At 43.3% G+C, this 12,522-nt stretch overlaps 1 protein-coding gene across 5 annotated transcripts in view; it reads left to right on the top strand.

Annotated features, from left to right (window-relative positions):
- The window catches only part of ADGRB3 (adhesion G protein-coupled receptor B3), a 1,500,610-nt gene that overhangs the window by 231,979 nt on the left and 1,256,109 nt on the right, over positions 1–12,522 (top strand). The gene's annotated exons all lie outside the window — the stretch shown is intronic.

Genomic DNA, 12,522 nt, shown 5'->3' with positions numbered 1-12,522 from the left:
CATTTGCCCTATGCTGTGAAATTGAATGTTATGCAAGTGTATGAAAGTTAAGGCAAAATTTATTACATATTAACTGACTGCATTACCGAATGCAGGCATTTACCTCACATTAACATCTATAAGTAATAACTCTGTTGCTATTGAAAAAAATGTCTATATAGCAATCCTAAATATGTTAAACACAGTATGACAGTTTTTGTCCATAAATTTTGCCAAAACTTCAACATGTGATTTTACCTGTTTTGGAACACGATTCACTATTTTCTTGGCAGCGGCTGATGTCAGGAAGTTTATATCACAAATTGGTGATATGTAGACAGGTGTTTTTTTTTCTAAATGCTAATTATTCATGCCCAGCAGTTTATATTTTTTTGCCTCCCAGTTGTCAACAACCTTTAAAAATCACATGCAGTCTTCTGCTTCATTCCTGTTATCACTGATTGCCAGGTTCTGTCTGTCCCTAGGGAAAGCCATTCAAAACATGTCTTTCTGTTGTTGTTTTTTTTTTTAAATCTTTATTAATTTTGAAGCCAAAAATAAGTGCAACATATTATACAATCAATTACACTATAATAGCACCTAAATTCAATCAAATTGTAAACCATAACAATACATATATCACCCCCACATCTTCATGTTCAAAAATTGCACTCAAATGAGAGATTAAAAATATTTCCAACCCGCCCTCCCACCCTGGATGTGCATGATCAAGGGGCAAAAACAACAATTTTGTCAATGGCTCACAAGTATCGAAGAAACTTATAATGTCCCTGTTGTATAACCAAGTTACGTTCAATTTTAAAGATGTGACAGAGTCTCCCATCAAAAGGTATAATTTAATCGATCCCAGTTTTTCCAATTCCTTAAAATAAACTGTATGGCAACCCCTGTCATAATCAAGAGAAGTTTCTTATTGTGAGATGATATTTGACTTTTAGCTCTCATTAAAGTCCCAAATAGCACAGTGTCGTATGTTAGTGCCACTGGATTTTCCAGTACTTTGTTCACCTGATCCCAAATGGATCTCCAAAATTGAAGTATCAAGAGACAGTAGTATAATAAATGATCTAACGTCCCAGGTTCAAAATGGTAGTGCCAGCATCTATTAGACTTGGAACTATCTAATTTCTGTAATCTACCCGGAGTCCAAAATACATCTATTTTTCCTAATTTGAAAATATTTTTGACAAAACCTTTACAACATGTTGACTATATAAGCACAATCTTAAAGCAGAAGTTATAGCAACAAACTTTTAATTAAACACAGCTATTAGGATTTACCCCATCTTCTATTAAACTGCGCATCGGGAGCAGCGTGGGCCATTCAGCGCGTCTCTCTGTGCTAAAAACTGCTAGCGCAGTTTAATAGAAGAGGGGGTTAATCATATTTGTTCAGCATTTACCCCCCTTCTTTACAAAGCCACACTAGCGTTTTTAGCATCGACCGCTGCGGTAACAGCTCGGATGCTTGTAGGAATTCTATGAGCGTCGGAGATGTTATTGCGGCAGCCGGTGCTAAAACGCTAGCGCGGCTTTGTAAAGGAGGGGAGGGGTTAATTCCTGCAATTTAGGAAGTTGCTTACAACCCATCTGTTTGTTCAAGTTTTCTTTGAGTGAATATATAACTTGTTATTACTGCAAAGCTATGTACTATATTGAAGGATGATGTCACTTGACAATTGCTTAGACGTAGCCCTGTTGAAGATGTGATGATGCAATATTGTGACTCTGTGCTTTCCGTTACCTAATGTATGTATCCTCTGAAAATGTGTATTTTATTATGTATGGAAATTTGTGAGCCGCCTTGGAGAAAGGCGGATTAGAAATGTTTTTAAATAAATAAAAGTATCCTAGGAAAAGCCGTTTAACACCCACCATTTGGAATTCCACTAAGTTATAGTGCAGCTCATAAATAGACAGTTCGTTGTTGGCAGTTTCAATAGCCCATTTCACGGAAGCACTGGGAAATGTTTTATTGTTCAACCATGGCTTGTTTCAATTTATTCATAATACCAATCACTTAGTCATCATTTAGGAGTCCTTTTACTAAGGCACGCTAAACGATTTAGTGCACACTAATCAATTTAACGCACCCTAAATGCTAAGGTGCCCATAGAATATAAAGGGTGCCTTAGCATTTAGTATGCGCTAATCTTTAGCGCTCGCTAACTCGGTTAGCGCGCCTTGGTGAAAGGACCCCTTAATTTGCTGTATTCTTTTCCTTCCATGTCATTCTGCCTCTTTTCATCCGCCTGCCAAGACATCACTATTAATACAAACTCAATTCAAACTATCAGACAATGAATGAATATTCTACAGAAAGAAACCCTTCCATCTTGCCATTGTTATATCACTTGTTCTCCAAATGCTCTGTTTTGAACATTTCCTTTACTCCTGCCTTTCCTAGTTTCATGAGATCTTGCTTTCTCCTGCTTCCCAAAGGCACTGACTCACTTTTGGATCACTAGCACTAGATTTGTTTCCAGCTTGACTAGGGGTGTGTAAGTAGCTCCTCAGTCACTAGAGTGATTTTATAGTAGTGAGAAGAACCATACGATTTGTCCGCCTCCTCAGCTTTAGAAAAGCAATAAAAACATACCTCTTCATCTAAACCCCTGCCCTTGACCAACGGACTACAAAGAAATGTATATTCATACCAGAACCAGTATGTGTCGGGTAAGGAAAACTTGTATTGTAAAGTCTTGCACTGTAACTATGGCAAATCTAACCTGTAAACTGTCTCTGTGTGCCAAATTAGGATAAAACTTGTACTGAAAACCTTGCACTGTAAGGATAACTATGGCAAATTGTAACCGGTAAACTGTACTGTATATTATGTATATTAATATTAGAGTTAACAAATTATACGAGGACACACAACATATAATATGTTCATATAATGAGTCAAAATGTTGTGTGATCGTAGCATCGAGGTACCCCCCTCTTCAAACCCAGCATGCACCCAAAAGGAGGGAGAAAAAGCCTCAGACTAATGTAGCAGTATAGAACCAAAAGGTACAAATCAAAACTGCTTTAAATACTTTCACTGGCAAAATAACTCCCTCACAGAACAGCTTAGGTTTAGAAAAGGGCAAAGTCACCCGGAGGCACGTTCAAGGACTTAGCTGACAGAAGACGACTTGAGCTCCAACGCTGTCATGTCTTCTCCAATCTTCCCAACAAGCGACCTTGTTTCACCAATGTTTGGCTCATCAGGGGAACAAACAATACAGCCTTGAAAAGTGCAGCCACGCTGAGACCAGCCCCAGAACAAAGGAAACAGACAAGAGCACTTAAAGCCCTCCCTCCAACACAGACCTCACTTTCGGTCTAAATCAACCAATCAGCACTCAGCTCAGCTCAGCTTTGCTCAAACACAGCTGATTAAAGAAAATCAAAACATCAAAAAAGAAAAAGTAGCAATTTTAAGATTTCCACCTTAAAAAAATGCTTGCCACTCCACTTTCTGATTAAGACCCGATGGCCACACTGTTTGTAAAGAAAATATCAAACGTTGTTCAGTTTGGTAAAGTTTTTCATTATATTAATATTAGACCCGTGGAGGGGCATAATCGAAAGAAACGTTTTAAGTCCGTTTTGAGCCTAAGTTGCTAGTCGCCCAAAGTCGGCAGTGTGTAAAGTCCATTCTCGAAAAATACTTCCAAAATGTTTAGTTTTTATGAGTGTCGTCTAACTGTATGTCCAGCTGTTTGATCGCCCAGACCGCTAAGTCATCTATATTTATATCCCATACTCATTCAAAAATTCATCCAAGTCCAAAATGCCTAGAAAAGGACCTATGGATGTGGGGGGGCCAGCAAAATAATGAACTGGACACCTAGACATGTCAACAGAGAGTGGGGCACCTTACAGGGGACTGCTGCGAACTTCACAAAAAGGGTGCCCCATAAACATCTCACCAAAACTCCTTTATAGGTCATGGTGAGCCCCCCAACCCCCCTCCAAACCTACTAGACCCACCTGTCTACTACCCCAATAGTCCTCATGGCTGCAGGTGATACCTATATGGCAGTACAGTAGGGTTGGGGGGAGCACATGTTCACCATGAATGCAGTGGTTAGAGTGGCTTATGGGCCTGGGTCCTATTCTCTATTGTTCACTAGCCTACCCCCCACCCTACTTAAGCCATCTCTGTGCTGCTCTACTAGGTTTTTTACTATGCCAGGTGCTGATGTTCTGGAGGCAGGTACGTACATTTTTTATGTTGTTATGTGTGTGTTGGGGGGGTCAGTAATCACTGGGACAGTGGGGGGGGGCTGTACTTTGTGTCTGCAGTGGTTATCTGGTCACTTTGGATACCCTTTTATAATAATAATAATAACTTTATATTTCTATACCGCCATAGTCGAAAGACTTCTAGGCGGTTCACATTGAAAGAAGACTGGACAATCAGCGAATTACAGAATGCAAGAAGTGAAATGTTACATAAGAAATAGGAATTACGTAAGAAATTACATCGAGGTTGGCAAAGGGGAAAAATCATAGTGGGTGAAGGGCATCTATTTAGGAGATGAATTTGTCAAATAGAACGGTTTTAATTGATTTTCGGAATGTGCCGTAGGTCTGCCTGGCACTATTAATGTAGTTTCCCAGCCAGGATTGCGGTCTGCTTGCTTGGAACATGAAGTTTCTATCCAAAAAGGATTTCTATTTGCAACCTGTGATCTTTGGGTATGTAAAGATGTTTCGGTTTCTGGTTGTTCATGTGGGGTTGTGTAGTATGAAGTGTGGTAGTAGGTAGGAAGGTGCTAGTCCCCAGAAATGTTTGAAACAGATATATGCAAACTTGAACAGTATTTGCGCCTCCACTGGCAACCAGTGTAATTTTTTGTAGTAAGGGCTAATATGGTCGTTTTTCCTCAGTCCGAAGATCATGCAAACTGCAGTGTTTTGCACTATTCTTAATTTTTGTATTGTTTTTTTTTTGGGATACCTAGGTAAACGATGTTGCAGTAGTCCAGGAAAGATAGGATCAAAGACTGCACCAGTAATCTAAAGGATGTTGTGTCGAAGTATTTTTTAATGGTCCTTAGTTTCCACAGCGTATAAAAGCATTTCTTCACCAGTAAGTTTGTGTGGTCAGTCGTGGTTAAATGTATATCTAGTGTGATACCCAGTATTTTTATGGTTTTGGAGATTGGGTATTCGTGGTCGTTTAATTTTAGCGATGTTTTGGTTATTTTGTCCTTGGGGCTTGCCAAGAAGACTTTTGTCTTTTCTGTGTTTAGTTTAGTTTTGGCACTTAGACCTGGTTTTACATGGCCTAAGTCACAACGTACAAGTTCCATCCAGGCAACCTTGTTAAACTTTCAGTTTTACTTGCAATATGACTAAATTTAGATCAGCCCACATCCCGCCCTCACCACTCCTCCTAAAACACCCCTTTTTTGCTATGGGCCTACAGCACTGAAAAGGCCTAAGTCATTTTTAGATATGTCTAAAACCCGGTTTGATTATCGGCTCTTGGATGACTTGTCTTACTGATTGTCCAAGTGCCGATTTAGGCCGGTTTTTAGATGTATTTCCATTTTGATTATGAGCCCCCTAGTATGTGTCAAGTTAGGATAAAAACGTGTATCGTAATCTTATACTGAAATTATGTATGTTTAACCTGTAACCCATTCTGAGCTCTTTGGGGTCAATAGGACAGAAAATGAATTCAATAAATAAATTCCTTTTTCTCCATGGAACTGCTCTGGAAAGGCTAGGTTTAAGCAGTGCTATCGGCAATGACCCATACCTCCCCCTCCCCCTCAACTCCCCCCACCCCCCCAAAAAAAAACAACCCTGACCTGGACTTTCTTAAACTGAAAATATAACAGTGCAGTGCCTTAGGCTATTTCATGTTCCTGTACAACCTGGGGCCTGAGTGTCACTGTGGTGCTCCAGTGGTTCAAAGTGCAATAGACCACCTGGATTTCACAGAGAAGTCCATTCATTGCACTGTTATTAGAGATTAGAACAGATTTGGTAAAGGTCAAGGAATCAGATGATATGAGGGTAAGGATAAGGAGGGGAGTGTGTGATGGGAGTGAGAGGCATATAAAGTATTTGTGTGTGAATGAATAAGAAAAGGAATCATTATGAGGAATGGTGTGCAAGTGGATCAATCCACTATCTCTTTCCTGATCCAGAATCTTCCCCTTTTCTCTTCCCACTTTTTCAACCCTCTTTACTTTCCTATCCTTTCCTCCCCCTTCTCTCATCCTGATTCCCCCTTCTTTCTCCTCATTTCCTATCCTCCTGCCATCTTGCTTGAGATCAGCCCCATTCCCCGGGCCTAGATTGTGTTCCCTACTCTATGCTCTATCGTATGTCTCCTTTCACAAAACTAATCACTTTTCCTGAAAGAGAGAGAGAGAGAGAGAAATGATCTGGACACACAGATAACTATACATTTATAAAATATACATTATTGAAAGATCATTTTACAAAACCACGGTAGAGGTTTCAACCATGGGCTGGTGAGGTAAATGCTCTGATGCTCTTAGGAATTCTATGAGCGTCAGAGCATTAACCCTGCCAGTCCATGGTAGAAACCTCTCCCGCGTCTTTGTAAAAGCCAGTACAAATCTTTGAAAATATGTCACATACCGTATTTTCGCAGATATAACGCGCACCATTGTAAAACGCGCACAGGGGTATAGCGCGCAGAAATCACGATGATATGTACAAAAACTTTTCTATACCGCGCTCAGGCATATAACGCGCATGCTGCCCGACTCTCCTTTCGCCCGCCCTGAATTTCCGTGCGCTGTCCCGACTCTCCGTTCACCCCCCCTGACTTCCGTGCACTGTCCTCCCTTGAAGTCCTGTCCCCCCTTGAAGGTCTGTCCCCATCCTGAAAGCCTGATGCCCCCCCCGACGTCCGATACATCCCCCCCCCCCGGCAGGACCACTCACACCCTCACCCCGAAGGACCGCCGACTCCCCAACAATATCGGGCCAGGAGGGAGCCCAAACCCTCCTGGCCACGGCGACCCCCTAACCCCACCCCGCACTACATTACGGGCAGGAGGGATCCCAGGCCCTCCTGCCCTCGACGCAAACCCCCTCCCCCCAACGACCGCCCCCCCCCAAGAACCTCCGCCCGTCCCCCAGCCGACCCGCGACCCCCCTGGCCGACCCCCACGACACCCCCACCCGCCTTCCCCGTACCTTTGTGTAGTTGGGCCAGAAGGGAGCCCAAACCCTCCTGGCCACGGCAACCCCCTAACCCCACCCCGCACTACATTACGGGCAGGAGGGATCCCAGGCCCTCCTGCCCTCGACGCAAACCCCCCTCCCCCCCAGCCGACCCGCGACCCCCCTGGCCGACCCCCACGACCCCCCCACCCCCCTTCCCCGTACCTTTGGAAGTTGGCCGGACAGACGGTAGCCAAACCCGCCTGTCCGGCAGGCAGCCAACGAAGGAATGAGGCCGGATTGGCCCATCCGTCCTAAAGCTCCGCCTACTGGTGGGGCCTAAGGCGCGTGGGCCAATCAGAATAGGCCCTGGAGCCTTAGGTCCCACCTGGGGGCGCGGCCTGAGACACATGGTCGGGTTTGGCCCATGTGCCTCAGGCCGCGCCCCCAGGTGGGACCTAAGGCTCCAGGGCCTATTCTGATTGGCCCACGCGCCTTAGGCCCCACCAGTAGGCGGAGCTTTAGGACGGATGGGCCAATCCGGCCTCATTCCTTCGTTGGCTGCCTGCCGGACAGGCGGGTTTGGCTCCCGTCTGTCCGGCCAACTTCCAAAGGTACGGGGAAGGGGGGTGGGGGGGTCGTGGGGGTCGGCCAGGGGGGTCGCGGGTCGGCTGGGGGGGAGGGGGGTTTGCGTCGAGGGCAGGAGGGCCTGGGATCCCTCCTGCCCGTAATGTAGTGCGGGGTGGGGTTAGGGTGTCGCCGTGGCCAGGAGGGTTTGGGCTCCCTTCTGGCCCAACTACACAAAGGTACGGGGAAGGCGGGTGGGGGTGTCGTGGGGGTCGGCCAGGGGGGTCGCGGGTCGGCTGGGGGACGGGCGGAGGTTCTTGGGGGGGGGCGGTCGTTGGAGGGAGGGGGGTTTGCGTCGAGGGCAGGAGGGCCTGGGATCCCTCCTGCCCGTAATGTAGTGCGGGGTGGGGTTAGGGGTCGCCGTGGCCAGGAGGGTTTGGGCTCCCTCCTGGCCCGATATTGTTGGGGAGTCGGCGGTCCTTCTGGGTGAGGGTGCGAGTGGTCCTGCCGGGGGGGGGGATGTATCGGACGTCGGGGAGTCGGCCGGGCAAGAGGGCTTGGGCTCCCTCTTGCTCCGATCGTGGATGCGGGTGCGGGTGGGAGCGCGTGCGAGCGGTCGTTCGGGGTGGGGGTGCGAGCGGTCCTGCTGGGGGGGTGAATCGGGCGTCGGGCGGGGTGGGAACTATGTTTAAAAACTTTTGTATACCGCGCTCAGGCATATAACGCGCGAGGGGTATGCGCGGTACGTAAAATCACGTATAACGCGCGCGTTATATCCGCGAAAATACGGTAATTACTAGTAAACACTGAAAACTCAATCACACAGTTTGCAAAGTCTTACAGCAGAATCTTGACAAATCTGCCTTAGGAAACTGGAAGTGTGTATATAAGCATTCTCTAATAAGTGGGGAATATTTTCTTTTTTCACCATAAATATTTCCTGTACATCTTTTCCATCTTGAAAACTAATGATTGGCATTGCTCAGATTTTGATTATGTGAAACCCAAGCATCATAGCTTAAGAGTGCTAAAAGACTTGCCATAGAATAGATGTGAGGAAAAATTAAAAAAAATCTGTAAATCTTACAAGTAAAATTGTTGAATTTTCAAAATATGTATTCTAAGAGGTGTCATGCCAGGTGGCAAACTGGGCAACGCAAATATGTTTTCATATCACATTGAGTCAAAAGTGTGGGGGGGGGATGTAAGATTCTGTCACCACAGAAAATGGCTGCTGGCATGGAAACTGAAACCTCATTTACAATAATCATGAAAGAACTGCAGTTCCCAAAAGATCTAATGACAGAAAATTATGGTACATATAAAGCAATCAAACTGAAGATGACTTCTCTTACAGCACAATTTCCTTAACTGAAATAGAAAATTGAATGAACAGGAGGAAAATACTTCCTTGTTGATATATACTACGATACTTATACAAGAGGAAGTTACAAAAAAAAAAAAAAAAAGAATTTGCAGCTTCAGGTAAGAGAGACAAGAGAAAGTGTTAAATTTTGAAAATTTCAAATGGAATAGAAAATGAAAATTCAGATAAAATTAGGGGGTATTTTAGTAAAGCTACTAAAAAATTTCAAGACTGTGAAGGCGGCTGCTAAGAAAGCACATAGAATGTTAGGAGTTATCAGGAAAGGAATGGAAAACAAAGATGAAAATGTTTTAATGCCCTTGTATCACGTTATGGCCACTCCTTGAATACTGTGTGCAGTTCTGGTCACCATATCTCAAAAAAGATATAGCAGAATTAGGAAAGGTACATAGAAGGGTGTGGTAATGTGTGAGCGGTATGGGGGTAAGGCCTTCACAAAACATAGTCAACATGTACTACATGCTAGCACAGTTTATTCCATTGATGACTTAGGATGTAGGTACTGTAACTAAAGCGTGCGGGACAAAAACACGCCAATAATCCCACGCAGGACTTATGCACGCAGCCTTTAAACAGTTCCTGTTAGCGCTCTGAGGGGGGTTTGGGGAGGAATCCTCTCCAGTAAACTTACAAGTGTTTCCGCTTTCGTTTTTTGGGTATTTGGCAGTTTTCGATATAGTGGGGGATGTTCCCCTCTATATCCCCCAACGGGAGCGCAAACACTTGTAAGTTTAGTGGGGCGGGGGGTTCTCCCTCACACACCCTCAGAGCGCTAACAGGAAGTGTTTTAAGGTAGAGCACATAAATCCTGCACGGGATTGTCGGCGCCTTTTTGTCCCACGCGGTTTTGACGTGTCACCAGGATGTAAGCTCAAAACTAGGACTTGTTTAAAATATCTCTAATGAAGCTGGAAGGTATGGATATGTAAAACAACTAAAACAAATGAACCTGAAGTAGAATGTCCTAATATTAAACAAAGAATCATATCTTAATCAAATAATATCTTACCTAGGATGGGTACAATTCCAATAATATAACTCATGAATCAATGGAAATAACTGAGACAGAAAAAGTAGCTTCCCTATTACATAATAGTCTTAAAAGGCTAAATGAAGACTTTGATACTCAAAGCAGCTGGAATGTTAAGGAAGCAATATGCCTTTTCCAAATAGGGTATTCTTTGGCTCATTGGCCACAGCATGGGTGCACCTAAGTTATATGAGGCTCACAGGTGCTATTAAGTGCAATTCTATAAACAGTATATGTACCTTGTAAAATCATACTAAGCGTCATTCTAATCAGCACCGATGTTTTGAGCACTATATATGGAATCAGGCCTTTAGGCCCAAATTCTATAAATAGTGCAGCTAGTTAAGTGCTATTAGGCACCCTAATGCCACCATTTTAATTGGTTTAATTTCCTTTAATCAATATGATAATAGATCACATCATTTAAAAGCAATTAAAATCTCAAAAAATAGACAGAGCCTCTACAACGATGCTGGAATTGCAACTGCAGAGGTGCCTTCTTCCGCGAATTGCAATGTTTGCCAGTGGAGGCTCGGGTTAAGTTTAAATTTGGATGCTTTTGTTACAATTCTTGTTTGGGTTTTCTCCCGATTATCTCACAAGTTCATTCTCATTCACCACTAATAAGCACACTAGACGTTCACACGCCAATTTTATTTTTCCAATCTGTAAAAGGACGTAAATTGTAAAAGTACCACCATCTTCTTTTGTCTTACCAGGCAGCGTCCTGGGATAAAGATTTTTAAATACCTTCATCATGACTTCCAGCACTTACTTGGATTTTAGGAGGCATCTGAAAACATATCTTTTTACCAAATACTTAGGTAATTAAGATAATTTCTTTTGTAAACCGCAGAGAACTTCACGGTCCTGCAGTATATAAGCAAATTATAATGTAATGTAATAGTCATGGTTAATGCCAGAAGTGTCTTTAGGCATCAGTAGGCGCCTCCGTAGCCACAATTCTCATCACAGAAAACCCTTGGAAACCCTGGCCCACATTTCCAGTGCCTATCTATGCAATTCTATAAATGATACCATCGCGTGATTGACATGTGATCAGTGCTGCTTTTGTGGGCAACTGCCGATCGCGGTGCCGTTTACAGAATTTGGGCTTTGGTGCATAACCCAAAAGGTAGCATGTTAGTGGTATGGGCAGGTCAGGGGTGTTTCAAAAACGTTGCTGCACACAGAACTGTAGAATAACGGGTCTCTGTGCCCATGTTGGGTGCTATGATTTACATCAGGTTTCAGCAGGCGTACATCTGGCACCCCGAGGTGGGCAGGGCCCATGAACCATTTACAGAATACTGCTTAGCACCAAACTTGTCCAGCACCCATTTTTTGAGTGCCATTTCTATAATTCTTCCCTCTGTGCACATAGGGATAAATTCTGTAAGAGGAGACGAAATACATATGCTAATTAGCAAACTGGCTTAAATTAGGAACTTTAATAAGCTCATAATTGAAAAAAAATTAATTGAGCGATAGGCGCTTATCTTCCTAGGTGTGAGTCGGCAAAAGATAGGCACCTATCGTATGGTGCCTAGCAGCGCCTAACAGTAAAGTAGGCGTGTTTAGGGGTGGAGAGTGATTTAGGCACTGCAAGGTGCAATTCTCTAATGGACTCGGCCAACTTCAATATAGGCCTTTAAACCCTTGGCCTACATTACAGGCGTCTAAGTTTTAAGTTAGCCGCCACTAAGCACGATTCTGTAATGGGCACCTAAGAGTGACTGATATGCAACAGTCACTCATCTTTTTTAAGCATAACTTACAGAATTTGGCCCATAGGGCACAACTGTGTGCATTCATGGGAAAGAGTGCACACTCGTATGCTATTATCGGCAAACAACATCCGTCTTAAATTACAGCCCATCCATACTTTTCAGAGGCAGAGTTCATTTTACATTTATTTGTTTCTCATTTGTTCAGAATTAGAGCATTTCGTCTGTTTTTCTAGGTGAACTATATTTTTTTACAGATACATAATTTCAGTCATATTTCTATAAACAAGAATAGTGGTTTGCAAATGATCCACAGAGAGATCGATGAAATGAATAGAATAATAAAAAGCAAATCAATAATAATTTCTAGCTGATTTATTTTAATATTTGTTCTACTCATTTTATCGATTCCCCTGTGGCTCATTTGTACGCTACCACTCTTGTTGATGATTTTAGTTTTGTGCTTGGTTTTCACCTCTCTTGCTGATCTTTTATAGCTATAATGCATCAAAGGGATTTATTACATATGCTATTCATAAATTAAAGCAAAAAAACATTTTCTTGAGCTTGCTTCTATACCTGGAACTTTTAGTAAGAGCTTGTTCTTTTTAAACTCTACCCAGCAGCTCATTCAGGAGTTGCCCTTTGCTTTATGGCAGGCTCCC

This window comes from Geotrypetes seraphini, chromosome 3 (assembly GCF_902459505.1).
Source record: "Geotrypetes seraphini chromosome 3, aGeoSer1.1, whole genome shotgun sequence".
In the NCBI taxonomy this organism is placed as follows: domain Eukaryota; kingdom Metazoa; phylum Chordata; class Amphibia; order Gymnophiona; family Dermophiidae; genus Geotrypetes; species Geotrypetes seraphini.
The sequence above is the reverse complement of the archived record's forward strand: the minus strand, read 5'-3'. Positions and strand labels throughout refer to the sequence as shown.